At 48.8% G+C, this 17653-nt stretch overlaps 1 protein-coding gene across 4 annotated transcripts in view; it reads right to left on the bottom strand.

The window, feature by feature from the left end:
• The window catches only part of LOC116836189 (copine-5), a 177957-nt gene that overhangs the window by 17849 nt on the left and 142455 nt on the right, over nt 1-17653 (bottom strand). The gene's annotated exons all lie outside the window — the stretch shown is intronic.

The following is a 17653-nucleotide window of genomic DNA, read 5'->3' as shown; positions in this document are numbered from 1 at the left end:
TCACGGTCCTGTGTCCTTGTGTTTGCCCTAGGAAATGAATAGCCATGGACCGCTGGCTGCAGCGTCACACATCTGCTCCAATGAAGGCTGGAGGCAGGGTGACTAATTCCAGACAGTTTTATGGCTAGAGGCCGGATGCTGATCTGTGAAGAGGCAAAACTCCACTGGAGTTAACAGTGATGCTGATTTACCCCAGTGTGAATGAGAGGGGAATTGGGATCAGTAGGGTTACTGCTGATTTATATCTGCATGAATGAGGGGAAATCATGATCAGTGGGGTTACTCCTGATTGACGCTGGAGGGCCTGATTTATACCTGTGTGAATGAGAGGGGAGTCGGGATCAATGGGGTAACTCCTGATTTGCAATGATGTGACTGAAGAGACTCAGAGCCAGTGGAGTTGCTGCTCCTGATTTACACTCGTTTGAAGGAAAGCAGACCAGACGCGCTCCCCCTCTCCTTTTCATCCTCACTCAACAGTCTCACTAGGTGTCACTGTGGCTCCATTAGCTCCACTCCTTGCTTCTGGGCCAGGAATGCACTGATTCCATTCACACATCAGGACTGGATGCTGAGTCGTGGTCTACACAACAGAGCTTACATTGATCTAACCCTGTCAGCATCTACACTAAAGTGTCACTTGCCCGCTACGCCAACTGACGAACTCCAGCTCCGTGAGAGCGCGTGGGACGATGCAGTCAGTGTAGACGCTGCATTGCTCACATTGCCCGCTGCGGCTGGCTGACAGGTCAATCGGTGCAAGCCCTCCTGGTGAGGACATGCACCGCCAACACAAGGAGCAAAAGTGATTGAATGACTGCAGTGGCTGTACCTCAACGTAACTTAGGGAGACTCTGTAGTGTAGACTTGCCCTGAGGAGCTCATGAGCTGGAACTGGCCTCAAGTGGTGCTGTGCTGATACAATGCTCTAATATGGCTTGCCCATGGTTGAGAGTTGCACTGTCCTGGCCATTATCTTTTTTAACTCAAGGCCAGTTGCCATGAAAAGCAATTTCCTAACACTTCTATCTTGCAGGGCAGTTAAAGAGCCTTGAATTTATTTCAAGCAACCTCAATGCAGCATCGTAACAAAACTGTCTCATCCCACCAGATCATGTCCTGGCTGCATGACACAGTCCTTGGCTTTGGCCAAAATTTTGCTTCCTCCCTACTGTGGCGCAGCATATCAGTTGGTGCTCATCCTCCACCCCAGAGAAAGCTGCATTTCAGGGGTGCTGCATGTATATAGCATGTTAGGTGCTCTGATATCATGTTGGATGAAAGATGTTACATGCATGTAACAGTCAAGGCTAAATCCACATGCATTTACCAGGAGTGGAATTGAATTTGGTCACATTATTGTTATACAGGGCTTCTAAATTCAGAACTGGGAAATCCAGGCCCAGATTCTGTGCTCCAGTGGAGCTATGCTGATTTACACCCACTGAGAATCTAGTCCTCCCCCTCTCTCCATGCTGGGGTTAACTCATTTCCTTCCACAATAATAAGCAAGTTTAGTAACAGGCAATTCATGTTACTTAACAAGAATTTGCCCATCACGATTAGCTCCCAAAGTGACTGCAGCTATCACAGGGCAGGGCAATACAGATAGCTTCTCCTCTTCTGTTTTCCCTTTATTAGGTCAAGCGCCTCTCATTTGCATATTAACAAGCTTTCTCCTGCTCACTCCCTGAATCCAGGAAAGCTGCGCAGTCTCCTTGCTAATGAGTTGGTGTCATGTAATTGGTTATGACAGCAGAAAATCGTATTGACACCGTGTGATTTCCATGCTGTCTCTCCAATTCCTTCAGGACCCCCATTTTTTACCTACCTTACTTGCTGCTTTATCATACAATTATCCTCTCCTTTTTCTTCCCTTCCAGCAGTCACAGACTGTGTTTGCTATTAAACACAGGAGCTTTAATAATCAGAGCTCTTTGTCTGAGCTGATTTCTGGTCACACATTGAGATGTGAGATTTTATAAGAGCTAGCAGCAATTCGTAACATTGAGCACCTCCGAGGATCTCAAAGCACAATACAAAGCTGGGTCAACGAGATCGTGGGTAAGGGAGAACTGGTTGACACAACTTATTCAGACTTTCCAAAAACCTTTGACAGGGCATCGAGAGGTTGGTCAGGAAGTGAAGTTGGCATGAGATGAGAGGCAAAGTACTGTCACAGATCAGAATCTGGCTAAGAGATAGAAAACTGATCTTCTTCCCAGGACTAAGAATGGAACCCAGGAGTCCAAGCGCCCCAGCTTCTGGTCTAAACATTGGTCCATGCTCCCTTCTGAATCAGGGAACAGACATGAATAGCCCCGACCCTCATTCTCTGTGATCTAGCCATTAACACGCAGGCCCAGAGACCCCTTGATTTCAGTGCAAATTAGGAACCTAAATTCCTTTGAGGAGCTGGGCCTCCATCCCTTCCAGAGCTGGGACTAGACCCCAGGAACCCCGATCTAAGCTCTAAATACAAGCCACTCAGGCTGACTACAGCAGCTTCACAAATCTGGTAACTTCCCCACTAGCCAATCAGCATGGCAGATTGCCTTGCATTCTGCTAGCTCACGCTGCCATTCCAAGCATGTGTAAGAATGCTGGAGATGGAGATGTGGGAGGTCAAATGCTAACCCTCATTTGCACACGACATATATCACCAGGCAGCGAGGCATTTAACCTGAGAGACAGGCTCTCCTCAGTAATGGGCCTAGTGCTGGGTGGGGCTCAGGGCTGGAATAGCAGAGGGGGCTGCATGGCAGGACTGAGGTCCACTGGCAGCGCTGCAGACTGGGAGCCCAGGATATGATAGCAAGGGTGGGGGCTGTGCATGGGCAGAACTCATTGTGGCAGCATCTGCCTGCAATACCCATGTCTCTGGGACTCTCCAGTTCTCCTTTTCACAAGCACTCAAATGCAAATCAACAGCAGACAGAAATGAAGCTCAGCTGCCTGGCTTCTAGTGAATCTAATGATGGAGTGTGGCTGGCCTGACATTGTCTCTGGCCACGTCTAGACTACGTGCCGTATCGGCACGTTAAAATCGATTGCTCGGGGATCGATATATCGCGTCTGATCTAGACGGGATATATCGATCCCTTAGCGCACTTATATCGATTCCGGAACTCCACCAAAACCAACGGAGTTCCGGAATCGACATGGCGAGCCGCGGACATCGATCCCGTGCGGTGAAGACGGGTGAGTAAATCGATTTTAGATATTCGATTTCAGCTACGCTATTCTCGTAGCTGAAATTGCGTATCTAAAATCGATTTTCACGCGTAGTGTAGACCTGGCCTCTGACTCTGACAGCTCAACTAGAGGTTCAAAGAGGCATTCTGACATGATCCATTAGCCAGCGGTGAGGTGGGATCACATTAGTGGGTATGGGAGATCCACTGACTGCTAACCCAGAGTTAATCAAATGATAATTACATATTGCAGTGATCTATGCATGGGCAAAAGCCTCTCAGATTGAATTATTTTAGGGAAAGGTATTATGAGGCCAGATCTTATCTTCTTCCTATTATCTGACTCCAATAATTCCGATGAATTCTAGACATGAAAAAACATTTGTTCAATGTCATCATCAAACTCCACCCTGCTAATCAGAAAAGTCTGGCTCAGAACAGCTACTCTACTTCGTGGTCAACTAATCTTGAACTGTATGGGAGTTTTGAATCTACTGCTACTAATCCCTAGCACTTTTTATCAGTAGATCTCAAAGTGTTTGACACAGGAGAGCAATATCATTATCCCCATTTTACAGCTGGGGCAACTGAGACCCAGGGTGGCAATGTGATTTACCAGCAAGCCAGAGGCAGAGCTGAGAATGGAACCAGGTCGCCTGAGTCCCAGTCCAGCTCTAGCCACTCAACACTGTCTCCCTTTCCTGAGAGTGGGGCCCTTCCCAAAGCTCTGGTGCACTGCTTTAAGCTGCTTGTCCGTAACGCAGTCAGGCCAGGAGATGATAAGACTGCAAACAGGAACACCTCTGGATCGTAATACTAACAGGAGCCTGACACTCGGCTCACTTACCCCAGTTTCATGCCACTGTAACTCCATCAGAGCCACTCCAGATTTACCCGTATGTGAGGGAGAACATTGGATCTGCGATAGCACATCAACCCACTGGCCCAAGCAGACCAGGACTGTCCTGTCTTTGACAGGGCCAGCACAAGCTGCTTCACAGAAAGGTGCAAGGAACCCCCTAGTGGACATCTGTGGAATAACCTTCCCATGGGGGAAATTACAGCCTCGCCCCAGGAGATAATGCCTAGAAGCACAAGTGTTTATATCCCTTAATTTTGTGCCCCAGGTACTGTGACAGTTCCCATTCTCCATGTGAATGTCCAACCACTTGCTGAATCCTGCTAAGCTCACATCCAGCAAGGCCAGGCCCCAGGATCTGAAATGTGCAGTAATAATTGTGAACTCACGTCAGTCCCGCCACGCAGCCAGGGCCTCTCAGCTTCGTGTCTCTGTGTCACCTGCTCTCAGGCTGTCAGCTGGGACAGGCCAAAGATAGTGGGAGAGCCTTGGAGATGGTGTGTATCTGATGGTGGTGGGAATGAGCCAAAGAGGTTCACTGCCCAGTCGCAGTTGATCATATTTCTCATGCCAGCCTCTCAAAGACCTGTCCCTGTTACTGGCAGTGAGGCACCATGCCAGCAAATGTCAGCTGAAAGCTTGCTGGAGCTGGAAGGAATGGGGGAGGTAGAGAGAGAACCCAAACTGGTGCCAAACTTCAAGAGCCAGGGACTCTGCTAGCAAACAAAGCCACGAGGCTCCATTTTCCCCTTCCCATTGTAGGAATAACCCAAGCCCTGGGAGCTGAGCTGACCTCCACCAGCCCAAGGACCAGAAGGCACTAAGGTGGCATACAGACCTTCCACTGAGCGTTCTGTGGAGCCTGCAGCTCTGTCAGACCCAAGGTCTGGGCCCAGCATCTGCAGGTAGCGCAGGACCGGCTCACCCTCTGCTCAGTGGAGTGTGCCGAGGCGAACACGCAATCCTGGGGTCCTCTACTCTGCACCACCTCCAAATCCATGTGCCCATGTAACTCCAGCTGCCAGCCATTGGCACCTCCCTGGCCCCAAGGGACTGGGCTGTGGCTGTCTTCACAGCTGCCCCCTCACTTTGCTGGGGCAGTTCTATTCTGCTGAGAAGCTCTGGGGCTGGATTCCAGGCCAAGACATTGGCACAGTGGGGCCCATTGGTTCTGGAATTCATTGCCTGGCATGGCCTGCCAGGGCCCAAGACTGGCAATTACTAAAACACAGACCAAGCTACATTGCTCACTCCGGCTCCTTCTGAAATAGGGATTGGAGCCTGCAGCAGGGAGTCCAACTTAGTTTTGTCAATGAGAAAGGGGGTGGAAGAATGAGTGGGCTTGATTCATGCCAGTTGTTAGCAGTGATTGGCTTAAAAGTTATTGGAGACAATCTCAGTAGCCCCGTGGCTGCGTCGGAGCAGGGTTCATTAATGGCTTAGCCTGCTAAGACATTAGCAGAACGTTTCTGTAATAAGAGAGTCGGGATGGGAGCTGTAGCTCATTGTCAGAGCTGTGAGCTAGGTTACGGCTGTGCGGCAGCTTGTTTCATGTTTGATTATTCGTCTTGCCAGCTTGCCTGGTGCAGTAATATCCCTGCTGGAGTGAGTGCACTGGCTACTGTAACGGCATCAAGGCATGAAGGATCGCTTCCCACTGGCTCCAACTCTGCTGCTAGCTTGATATATACCATGCCAGACCAAACTCAGTAACGGGGGCATCCATCTAAACCCGCTGCTCCCTGCCTGTACATTGCCCTGGCTTTTATTACTAGTCTTGTAGAAGTTCTTTTGTTGGCCAAAAGGCTCCGTTTGAATTTCAACTGCCTGTGTCATTCCTCTTGGTCTTATGGGAATTCATGAGAACACATCTCCACTGGACCCAGCCCATGGACTCGACCTTCTGGCCACATGGAATGAGTCCGGAGTTCCCCCTGATTTGATGCTGTTTAAGTCCCCAGTTTTGCACCATCAAAGTCAACAGGAGCTTTGCCAATGACCTCAGTGACCATAGGATCAGGTCCTAAAGATCTTAGTCTTTTCCCTGGCATTAAAGTACCTTCAGCGGCACCTCACTCATCTCTTGACCTGGTCTTTCGGCTGACAGATTTCAAATAGAGAAACACCCAATGGCCAGATCCTGGAAACACTCCCTTGGCAACGAATGTGCAGGGCGAGCTGAAATGGAAAAGCTACAAGAATGGATAAGCACAGATTTAGCTGCAGCTAGCACTTTTTAAATGCGTTTTTTTATAATAGCTTCCTTCCTCACCCCTCTCTCCCCATCTCTCTTCCCTCTCCACCCTTCCATCTTACCTCTAGCGCCTCTTCTCCTGTCCCAGCCATTGCCCTCATCCAGGGAGTGTCTGTCAGCTGGGGTCAGGACTACAATGGTAACTCCACCAGTAGTTCCCTTGTGCAGAGATTCAGAATCTCCAGGCTGGTACAAGTATGGACAACAGCTCTGCTCACCTCCTGCCATTGATCAGGTCAAGTTTTGTGTTTCTGTCCCTCCCTTTCATTCTCTAAGCTGTACGTACTAGGCTGGCTTACCCTCTCCATCCATATCTGTCCATCTCTGCAGTTGTATGCCTAGTGAAGCATGGCCCAGATCCTGGAGTGTTTTAGATCCACCCCTGGGCTGGGGAAGGTGCCTTCAGGTCTCTGCAAACTTGGGGCAGGGTAGGGACCAGGCCAGTTCCCAGTATGAATTAGATCAGCTTCAGAGCTGCTCTAATCCACCTCAGCTGCTAATGGCCCCATGGAAGCTGTTTAGCCATCTGGGCATCTCTGAGTATGGGAATCCTTTTCCCTAGCTGTGCTGCCCATGGCAGAGCTGGGAAGGGGTGGCAGAGCAGCCAGGAGGGTGGTTTTGTGTCAGTTAAAGACTCCCCAAGGACATGCTCAGGGGGCAGGAGCTGGCGATGTGAACATAAGAAATATAAGAACATAATAACAGCCACGCTGGGCCAGACCAAAGGTCCATCTATCCCAGTATCCTGTCTTCTGACAGCGGCCAGTGCTAGGTGCCCAGAGGGAATGAACAGAACAGCTAATCATCAAGTGATCCATCCCCTGTCACCCATTCCTAGCTTTTGGCAAACAGAGGCTAGGGACACCATTCCTGTCCATCCTGGCCAATAGCCATTGATGGACCTACCCTCTATGAACTTATCTAGCTCTTTTTTAAACCCTGTTATAGTCTTGGCCTTCACAACATCCATCAAAGAGTTTCTTTGAGGCCTGGCAGCCCCCCTGCAACAAAGCTAACAAAGTCAGGTCACCAACACCTGCCTGAAAGCGAAGGGAAGTGGGGTAGCGACTCTAAGCCATCCTCTCCCGTTACTGAGCTCCCAGCTGGTGCTTTATTCAGCTGCCCTTAGTCCCCCTCCCAGCCCATGTCCAGAGCAACCATACCCTGTTTTAATTTTCCTTTCAGGCAGGCTTTCATCACAAGCGGATGTCCGGACATACCCAGTACGTGAAAGGTGCAGTGGATGGACAGGGGTTAGTGAGTTCCATACGAGATGCCTATGAAGGATGTCAGCTGGAGAAGGCTGCCACGAAATGAGCAATGAGACTCTCTCCCCCTCTGCTAACAAAATGCATTGGCTCAATCTAGTACAGGCTGATGAGATTCTGTGCTGGGCATTGGATGAGGTGCTGCCATCAACTATACCATATAATCAATGGCTCGTAATAGCAGAGGAGTAGTTCACGCAACAGCAGCCACTCTGGTATTCATGCAGGAAACAGTTTAATTGGGAGCAGGAATTAGACTGATGACGGTTGAGCTTACAAGCAGTCATTGTGTGGAGTTCATAGCTACAGCAGAGAGCAGAGTCAAAGCAGGGCTGGATTTTAAGAAGCAGTGAAATAATTTTGACCATTAATCATAAGAATGGGGTAACTGAGTTTCATACTTCAGGGCTCACCTGAAGTTCTATAGGGGTCTGGAAGGAACTCCACACCTATGTGTACAAGCATTGCACAATAGGCAGGTGACTAACATCAGGAGAGTTTGCCTTTCTCAGTACTGGAAACAGGATACCAGGCTTAAGGGTTCAGTGGTCTGATCTGATCTGGCAAGTTCTATGGTCCTCTGATGGAGGCAAGTCTCCCTGAGCCAATCCTGTCTGGCAAGTCCTTGCTGGCCTACTGAAGTGCAAAATGACTAGCATCCCAGTCAGCTGCAGGCTTGCTAAGAGGCTGCCCTCAAGGTTCCCGTGTGCCCACAGGGCTCAGAAGAGCAAATCACTCGCTGCTCTGTGTGCTCACTTTGGCTTCTTCCTCCTGTGGAATTCTAACCACCGTTAGCTCTCCTCTGGTTCCCAGCCAGGGCCAGCCCCAGAGCTTGGCCACCAGGTGGGCAGAAAGCCCCTAGTTCTTGCTCCCCTACCAGGTCACTATCCAGACCTACACCATACCAAAGTGAGGGGTCAGAGAAAAGAAAGGGTGTCTGCCCAGCCCTGAGCCTGCTGGGCAGCTGGCACTTACCCTATGCTGCCCTACTTTGCTTTCTTGTTGGTAAGTGAATTTCCTGCTAGGGATGGTGCTGGAGTGACAACAGCTCGCGACACAGATGCTAGCTAGGGGATGAAGGATGCTCATGGGGTTAAGACCCAGTGAGTCAGGAGATCTGGGGCTCTATTCCTGACACTCTGTGAGATTTTGGGTGAGCCACTTCCTCTATGCCTCAGTTTCCCCAGCTGCATAATGGGGGCTGGTAATAATGACCTCCCACAGGGAGGAGTAAGGCCCTGATCCTCATTGACACTAAGCCCTGGGAAGCGGGGTCCTTTAAAAAATCTTTTGGATGGAGGGCACATGGGAAGGGCAAACGATTATAATACAAATAACCCTTGAATCTCTCCATTCTCTTCTCACCACCAAGGGATGCTTAGCCATCCTACACTCATTTCCCCCCGTCTCTAGTGAGCTGGGAAAAGAGGGAAACTAAAGCAAACAAACACCACAAACTACTAGCTGTTTTCAGATCCCTAATTCTAGATTGCGGCAGCACCTGCCCCCATCATCCATGGGGGCAGGAGAGACCCGCTCTGGCCAGAGGCCTGCGTGAACAGGACAGGGACAAGCATTTTGGAAAAGGTCTTTGAGTGGAATAAGCTCTCCTGTCTTCCTGGGCGGAGGCCACCTGTAAGTGAAATGAACACCTTTAATCAGGAATTGCTGATTCCCCTCCGGTTCACGCTGGTGTAAACCAGGCGTAACTGCCCTGGGCCTGATTCTCTCCTCAGTCACCTGTTCCAGAGGAGTCAGTGAGCTCCGATACTAATTTCAGTGACAGAGCTCAGTCCTGGGCCAGTCTCTCTTCTGAGCATTAGCTGGTTAGATGGGCACAGGAGCTGGTATCTGCCTGAGTGCTGCTCAGCTCAGTCTTGGGCTCATTTTCATTTCTGAATTCCTGCTCCTTCCCTTTCCGTCCCTGGAGTAACTGCACTTCTTGGTGCCTCTCACCCTCCCCTGCCTTGCAGCACTAGCTTCGTTATTCTGCAGGTCTCCGTCCCGTGTTAGTGGCCTTGGGTGCCTCTGGCTCTCTCTGCACCCTGGCTAGTCATTTGTTTTTCCATTTTGTCTTTCCCTCTCTTTGTCCTGTTGCCTTACCGTCCCACTACAATGGGCCAAAACCTACCCCTGCACCAAGCCCAAGTGGAACTGGAAAAGGTTCAGAAAAGGACAACAAAAATGATTAGGGGCATGAACACCTTCCGTATGAGGACAGACTAATATGACTGGGACTTTTCATCTTGGGAAAGAGACGACTGAGCGGGGGGATATGATTGAGGTCTATAAAATCATGACTGGTGTGGAGAAAGTAAGTAAGGAAGTGTTATTTACTCCTTCTCATAACACAAGAGCTAGGGGGTCAACAAATGAAATTAATAGGCAGCAGGTTTAAAACAAACAAAGGAAGTATTTCTTCACCCAATGCACAATCAACCTGTAGAACTCTTCGCCAGAGGGTTTTATGAAGGTCAAGACTATAACAAAGTTCAAAAAAGAACTAGATAAATTCATGGAGGATAAGTTCATCAACGGTTATTAGCCAGGATGGGCAGGAATGGTGTCCCTAGCTTCTGTTTGCCAGAAGCTGGGAATGGGCGACAGGGGATGGATCACTTGATGATTCCCTGTTCTGGTCATTCCCTCCGGGGCACCTGGCAGTGGCCACTGTCAGAAGACAGGATACTGGGCTAGATGGACCCTTGGTTAGATCCAATATGGCCGTTCTTATGTTCTTAAGTGGGGGGCCATGTAGACTAAAAGGACACTCCATGGAGGTTGAGGAAGGAAGCTGAGGATCTGACCCATAATTGCTTTGTTAAACATAAGAGGCCCCATTCCCCATATGACTCACCCCAGTGTAAATCAAGAGTCACTCCATCAGTCCTGATTCACCTCTCTTTCATCCCGGTGCAAATCAGGAGTACCTGTATTGGGCCTGGAGTACTTGTGGCACCTTAGAAATTAACAATTTATTTCAGCATAAGCTTTCGTGAGCTACAGCTCACTTCTTCAGATGCGTAGAATGGAACACATAGACAGGAGATATTTATACATACAGAGAACGTGAAAAGGTGGAATTATGCATACCAACTGGAAGAGGCCAATCAACTGAGATGAGCTATATCACTTCAAAAGTTTTTTTTTCTCCTGCTGATGATAGCATCCGAAGTCCACGAAAGCTCATGCTGAAATAAATGTGTTAATCTCTAAGATGCCACAAGTACTCCTGTTCTTTTTGCAGATGCAGACTAACACAGCTGCTACTCTGAAACCTGTATTGGGCTGATTCTCCTCTCATTGACCTGGGTGTAAATCAGGAGTCACTCCAGTGGCCTTTCACTCAACTGTGTGTAAATCAGAAATAGTCCATTGGGCCTGATTCCCCTCTCACTCACCCCAGTGGAGTTAATCCCAATTTACACTGGGCCTGATTCTCTTCTCATTCACACTGGTGTAAATGAGGAGAAGCTCCACTGGGCCCAATTCCCCTCTCACTCACCTTGGTATAATCAAGGAGTAACTCCACGAGGCCTGATTCCCGTCTCTCTCACGCGAGGGTAAATCAGGAGTCACTCAATTGGGCCTGATTCTCCTCACTCCAGTGTCAATCCAGGGTAACTCCACTGAAGTCTGTGGAGATACAGTGGTGACACTGGTGTACATGAGAGGGGAACCGGGTGGCCGGGCAGCAAGTGGATTCGAAGCAGTTACTACCGGATCAGAGCATGCTCAGTCTCACTGAGCCAGAGATCAATGGATGCTCAGGACTTGGTGGGGTGAACTTATCACCTGGTGGGATAGCGAAGAGGAAAAGGAAACTAATCAAACAAAAAGGTTCTGCACATTGAAACCTGCTCTGCAAATCTTGCAGCCAGTGAAATAATCTCTCAATAGTGAAGACACTTGCAGGGCTGAGCAAATGTTGGAAGACAGAAAAACCGCCCATGCAGAGGGAGAGGGAGGTTTTATTTTCCCTTTGCAATTCAAATAGTGAAATGAGCAACGTAATCAAGATGAACTATCTCCTGGTTGGATTGAGTTCGCTGCGCCTCAGCCGCATCCCCAGGGACTTTAACAGATAGATTAAAAAATGAGCAAACAAATTGAAAGTCCTATTGTTCCAGACAGAAGCCGAATTACTTGAGCAAGTACCTGAAAAATGTGTCCATCTGCCTACCGTCCTAGCTACCTATCTGTCCATCTATACCTAGCAATCATCCTATCATTTTATCTTTCCATCCTAGCTACCTTTCTATCTATTGATCAGCCTACTGATCTAGCTAGCAATCTGCCAAGGCATTTGTACCACACTTGTTACCACAGTAACTGCAAAACAAACTCAGGGTCCCTAGTTATTAGAAGCAATAAGACAATTCATTATGTTTCCACATAAACAGAGTTTACTGTCAGCACTGGGCGTAACTTCTGAGTAAACAGGAAAATGTCACATTCCCACTTGTTAGTTGCTCCTGAAAGGGCCATGAGATCATACGTCACCATGAAGGGGCCATACCCTTGCACAGCGTGCACGCTCTGTGGGTTAATGCCTAATCGCACCCCTCTTCCTGGCATGCTGCTTTTCTTGGCAGCTAAAATAACACCACCACCACATAACTCACAGACTCAGAGCCTTTAAAGTCAGAAGGAACCATTGTGATCATCTAGTCTGACCTCCTGCACGTCACAGGCCACAGAACCTCACCCAGCGACTCCTGTAATAGACCCAAAACCTCTGGCTGAGTTACTGATGTCCTCAAATCAGGATTTAAAGACTTCAAGTTACAGAGAATCCACCATTGACACTAGTTTAAACCTGCAAGTGACCTGTGCTCCATGCCACACAGGAAGGCGAAAACCCCCCAGTGTCTCTGCCAATCTGAGCTGGGGGGAAATTCCTTTCGGATCCCAAATATGGCGACAAGTTAAACCCTGAATATGTAGACATGAGCCACCAGCCATACACCTGGGAAAGAATTCTCTGTAGTAATCTCAGAGCCCTCCCCATCGAGTGTCCCATCACTGGCTATTGGAGATATTTGCTGCTAGCAGTCACAGATCAGCTCCATGCCACTGTAGGCAGTCTCATCACACCATCCCATTCAACCTAGGCTTCCTCCTCCAAGCTGAGCTATTTGTAGGGTTTCCCTTGAGGACCTTTGTCCCAAGTTCCCTCTTTCAGAGCGCCAGTCCTGCCTCCCTTATGCCCAAGGTGGGGGAGCACCCTATACCTGCCATAATGAATCCACAGGACTCAGCTGTCGTTGCCAGACCAGGTTCCAACATCTGCTGAAAGGATGGACCAACAGCTGAGCCCTGACAACCTGCCCACGTCACATGGGATTGCACCCCATCAGGTCCCTTCTGTTTATTGCCACAGCATATCTGAGCCAAACCCTGCAGCCCTTAATCATCCCTTACTCTGAGTAATGTTCTTAGAAGACAGAGTAAAAATGGAGTGAAGACTTCATCACAGGGCCAAAACAACAAGCAGTGTCTGATGACAGCTCACCAGGAGACGCAAACAGAACATATGCTCCGTGTCAAGAAGAATTCACAGCATGCTTTGCACCAAAATGTATCAGTCTCATCAACGCAGCCCAGGAGTGCCAGTTCCCATCACAGTCACAAAGGGAGGGGTGTCTTTGGATCTGCAAAGCCTCGCAGTGGGCTTGCTCAGTAGATGAACAACTCAGCTGCCCGGGATCCAAGCAGTGCACAGTTCTGTGATCTAGCTGGCGAGCTGAGGTGCGAAATAACAGTCTTCTGCCATGTTTACCAAATTACCAAAGACAAACTTAAGGGACCCCAGGGAACACTTGCAACATGACAGAGGACACATGACCAAGAAAGAGGCAATGGCCATCCAAGCTGGTCATGTGACACATGTCAAAGTCATTCACAATGGAACAAATGGCTGCGCTTCACTGCTGGAGGTGACCTAAGAATAAATGAATATGTGCACATGCACACACAGGTATGCACGTGTGCCTGCACAAACACACACACAGCCTATCACACGTAATCTTTTATGTAAAGTGAGTCAGTTACATTTCAGGTGCGCTACAAAAAAACATCTTGCTTTCCAACCCCCTGAGGCCAGCCCTGTGTGCAGTGATGTGATCACAGCGCACCGCAGTCAGCTACACATCTGCAGGGAGTAGGCGGGAAAACTGTTTGACAAAGATTTGTGGAAAGGTCACTTTGCATCTCGGAGCTGAAGCAAGAAGCCAAGTGATGCCTGGTGCAATAACAGAGAGTTGCAAATGTATCGAACTTAAACATTCCAAACTTAGTAAGAAGGGACATCAAAGGAAGTAGGTGAAAATGTTTACAGCTCCAGACAACAGCCAACCCCTGAGGAGATCTGCTTTTGACATCCCTGGGCTTCAGCTTCCAACATCTCCAGCACACTGACATCATCAATGTCATTCTGTCTGAGCCATGGAGGTCTGTTGTTCATCAAGACTGGAGATGATGGATTCAAATTTTTCAAAATGTGCTTCTATCCACATGGCCTGCTCAGATCTCTAAGTGCCATCTGTAGCGCAGAAAAGCACAGGTGGGAGTGAGAGCAATAACTAGCCACAGCGATAAAAAGAGGTCATAATTGTAGAATCCTGGAGCTGAGCCGTCTTGCTGATTGCTTTGCCCTCTGAGGGCCCAAGCTGAACTCTTTGACTGAATGGGTATCTAGCTGAAGAACTGCCTTTTGCTATCGAAAAGCCAGCCTATTTTCAACATGATTCAATTCTGGTTCTTACACCACCCCATCAGCATACAGGGCCAGAACCTCAGATAGTGTACATAAGCATAGCTTCATTGAAATCAGTGGAGATATGCTGATTTACACCAGCTGAGGATGCATCTCATCTTTTGGATACGGTATACAAGACTGGAAAGATCATCCTTGCTGATCTGCATGATTTCCACCCAGCTCATAAAAAACACTAAAATAACAACTCGCTGCTGAGTACGTACATCAATCATACATCATCACTGCAATCCTGCGATCCATGCCTGTACAGCACATTGTAGGCATGTTAACAGCTGATTGCAGTGAGACAATACCTGACAGAAAGCCAATAGTGACCTGCAGAATATCCTGAGATAACTCTTCAGAGAAGAGATCTGATTCCTACAAATCAGCCAATCCGTGAACAATCTCATCAAAACAGGCAAAGCAGGCAGACCTGTAATACGAGCAAACAAACCTGAATCAGCTGTATGTGGCCAAACTACCTAGGAGCTCTGTGAAAACTTTGCTGTAGATTTTTATAGGGCATTGTCCAATGGCCAATACGCACTAGTCATTACTGATGAACAATCAACCCGCTATTGGTAAATGTAACAACAGCCAACGTTGCACTGCCTGGACTAAACAAAATATCAGTAGATATTGGTGTTCCCAACAAAGTCAAATACACAGCTGTGTCCCCCCAACACAGGCCAGGACTGGAAAGCTGTGGTGTTTAATGCCAACATATAGCTCCATTGTGGTCTGTGGTTGACGCTGTGAGGGACCAGGGCTTGGGCAGTCATGTCCAGTGGTTAGAGTCATAGACGATCAGACTGGAGGTGCTTGAGCCAGAGTTGATAGCTGGGGTCAAGTCAGAGTCAATAGCCAGGAACTGAGGGCAGGTCAAGGAAGCAGGAACCAGGAGTGAAGCAGGGTCTGTCTCTGCAACAGGTACGGATGACGCTTCCTGCTTCTCCCTGCAGGCTTACTTAGTGGGTTTGGGACAATTAGAAGTCATGGGAGGAGTTGCCAGTCACTTCTACCATGTGTGCCACTTTCTGCAGTGACTGGCCTCCCAGTATGTCTGGTGTGTTGACTGTCACTCTGCCAAGTCTGCCTGGAGGTGGGGGTGTGGAAGTGCCACCTATTCACAGATCTGGGTTCAAGACTTATGAATCCTCACATCACCCCTGGGGCACATAGGACCAGGCTTATTTGGGTGGCATTTGTGAATGTCTTTTACTATTTCAGGGGTGTGAACGTTACAGGTAGGCTCCCAGACTGTTCTTGGGAGCTACAGCGTTCCCAGTGTATGAGCTACCACAACTGACCCCACTTTAATCTAGAGTCCAGCACGGCACAGACGTCATACTCCATATGGCCCTGACCTGGAACCGGGGGGCAGTGGGTGTGGTATGCTGAGGAAGCACAGGAGTGGATGTTTAGTAGCTGGAGGGTTTCGAGCCAGATATGCAAGATGAACTGGGTCTCTTGATTGGGGTGATGAGGTGGATCAGCCCATGGAGGTGGACAACGGTGTTACTAGGAGCTGAGCCATCATCTCAGTTGACAGTACGTGGGCATAGAGGATGAAGTGTGCCATCTTGGTCAGTTGATCTATGACACTAGATGGGGAGGGCTCTGAGTTACTACAGAGAACTGCTTTTTAGGTGTCTGGCTGCTGGGTCTTGTCCACATGATCAGGGTCTAACTAATCGCCATATCTGGGGTCAGGAAGGAATTTCCCCCAAGGTCAGATTGGAAGAGATAATGGGGTGGTTTTACCTTCTTCTGCAGCATGAGGTCACTTGCAGGTTTAAACTAGAGTCAATGGTGGATTCTCTGTAGCTTGACATCTTTAAACCATGATTTGAGGACTTCAATAACTCAGCCAGAGCTAGGGAGTTTATTACTGGAGTGAGGTTCTGTGGCCTGTGATGTGCAGATGGTCAGACTAGATGTTCATGATGGTCCCCTCTGACCTTAAAGTCTCAGAGTCTATGAGATAGTACTAGCGTGTCACTATTTGATTTGGTGAGTTCTACAATGATATTCATGGCAATGGCTGTCCATGGCTGGGGCAGGTTCTCCATACTCATCAGGGTACCGAAAGGTTTGGTGCACAGCACCTTGGTGCAAGCACATAAATCACATGAATCAACATAATCCTGAATTTCAGCCTGCATGCAGGGTATCCAGAAGAAGCAGGAAGGTGGGATAGGTCTCGAGGTCACTGTAGTGCCCCGCTAGGGGATTAAAATGGCTCATATGTAGTACCTCCAACCAGGGTGTCCTGGTGGAACATATACATGGCCATTAATATACGTTATTCCACCCTGCATGGAATGTTGCTTCTCATTCTGAGCTCTCCAATGCTCTGGGAGTTCACCACCCTCTGGGCCAGCAGGTTCTCCTGAAAGGCTGATCGGAGCAGTGTGATTAGATCTTGGGATAGAGTGCCATTAAGGAAATTGTGTGTCTTGAGGAAGTAGGGTTGTTCCTGGCTAGCTTTCTCTCCTTTCTCCTTCACAGACCAGGGCATTGGCCTTGCCATGCTTGCTCCCTGGTGGGTAGGTAATCTTGAAGTTGAAGCAAGAGAATTAGACCCCCCTCAGCTGTCTCTGGTTCAGTGCACTGGATCTACACAGACACTCAAGATTTCTGTGATCAGTAACACTTGTCCAGGGCATCGAGCCCCTCCAGTAGTGAGGCCACTCTGCAAATGCAGATTTAATCTCAAGCAATTCTTTATCAAGAAGCTCGTAGTTTCGTTCTGTTGGAGTGAGCTTCTGTGAGTGGTGTGCACAGGGTGCAGCAGGTGCCGGGGTCTGTGCCTCAGGGACAGCATGGCCACAATGGCCACATTTGATGCATTTGTGTCCATGACAAATGCTTGTGTTGGATTGGGGTGTGCCAGAGTAGGAGTGGTAGTGAAGACAACTTGAGCTGTTCTAAGGCTTGCTGATCCTCAGGCAACCTAACAGATTTAGAGGCATCCAGAGGACTATTCACTCCAAAAACCCCAGGATGAAGCAGCGATACAAATTGGCAAAGTCTAGGAGGTGCTGCACTTCCCAAGTACTCTAAGGTGCCTCCCAGCTGTGAATGGCTTCCACCTCCTGTGGGTCCCTCCCCATCTTTGGGGAGAGGGATAGCTCAGTGGTTTGCACATTGGCCTGCTAAACCCAGGGTTGTGAGCTCAAACCTTGAGGGGGCCATTTAGGGATCTGGGACAAAAATCTGTCTGGGAATTAGTCCTGCTTTGACCAGGGGGTTGGACTAGATGACCTCCTGAGGTCCCTTCCAACCCTGATATTCTATAATTAATGCCCTCTG

Source organism: Chelonoidis abingdonii, chromosome 4, assembly GCF_003597395.2.
Source record: "Chelonoidis abingdonii isolate Lonesome George chromosome 4, CheloAbing_2.0, whole genome shotgun sequence".
Classification (NCBI taxonomy): Eukaryota; Metazoa; Chordata; order Testudines; family Testudinidae; genus Chelonoidis; species Chelonoidis abingdonii.
Note: the sequence above shows the minus strand (reverse complement) of the source record. Positions and strands in the feature narration are given on the sequence as shown.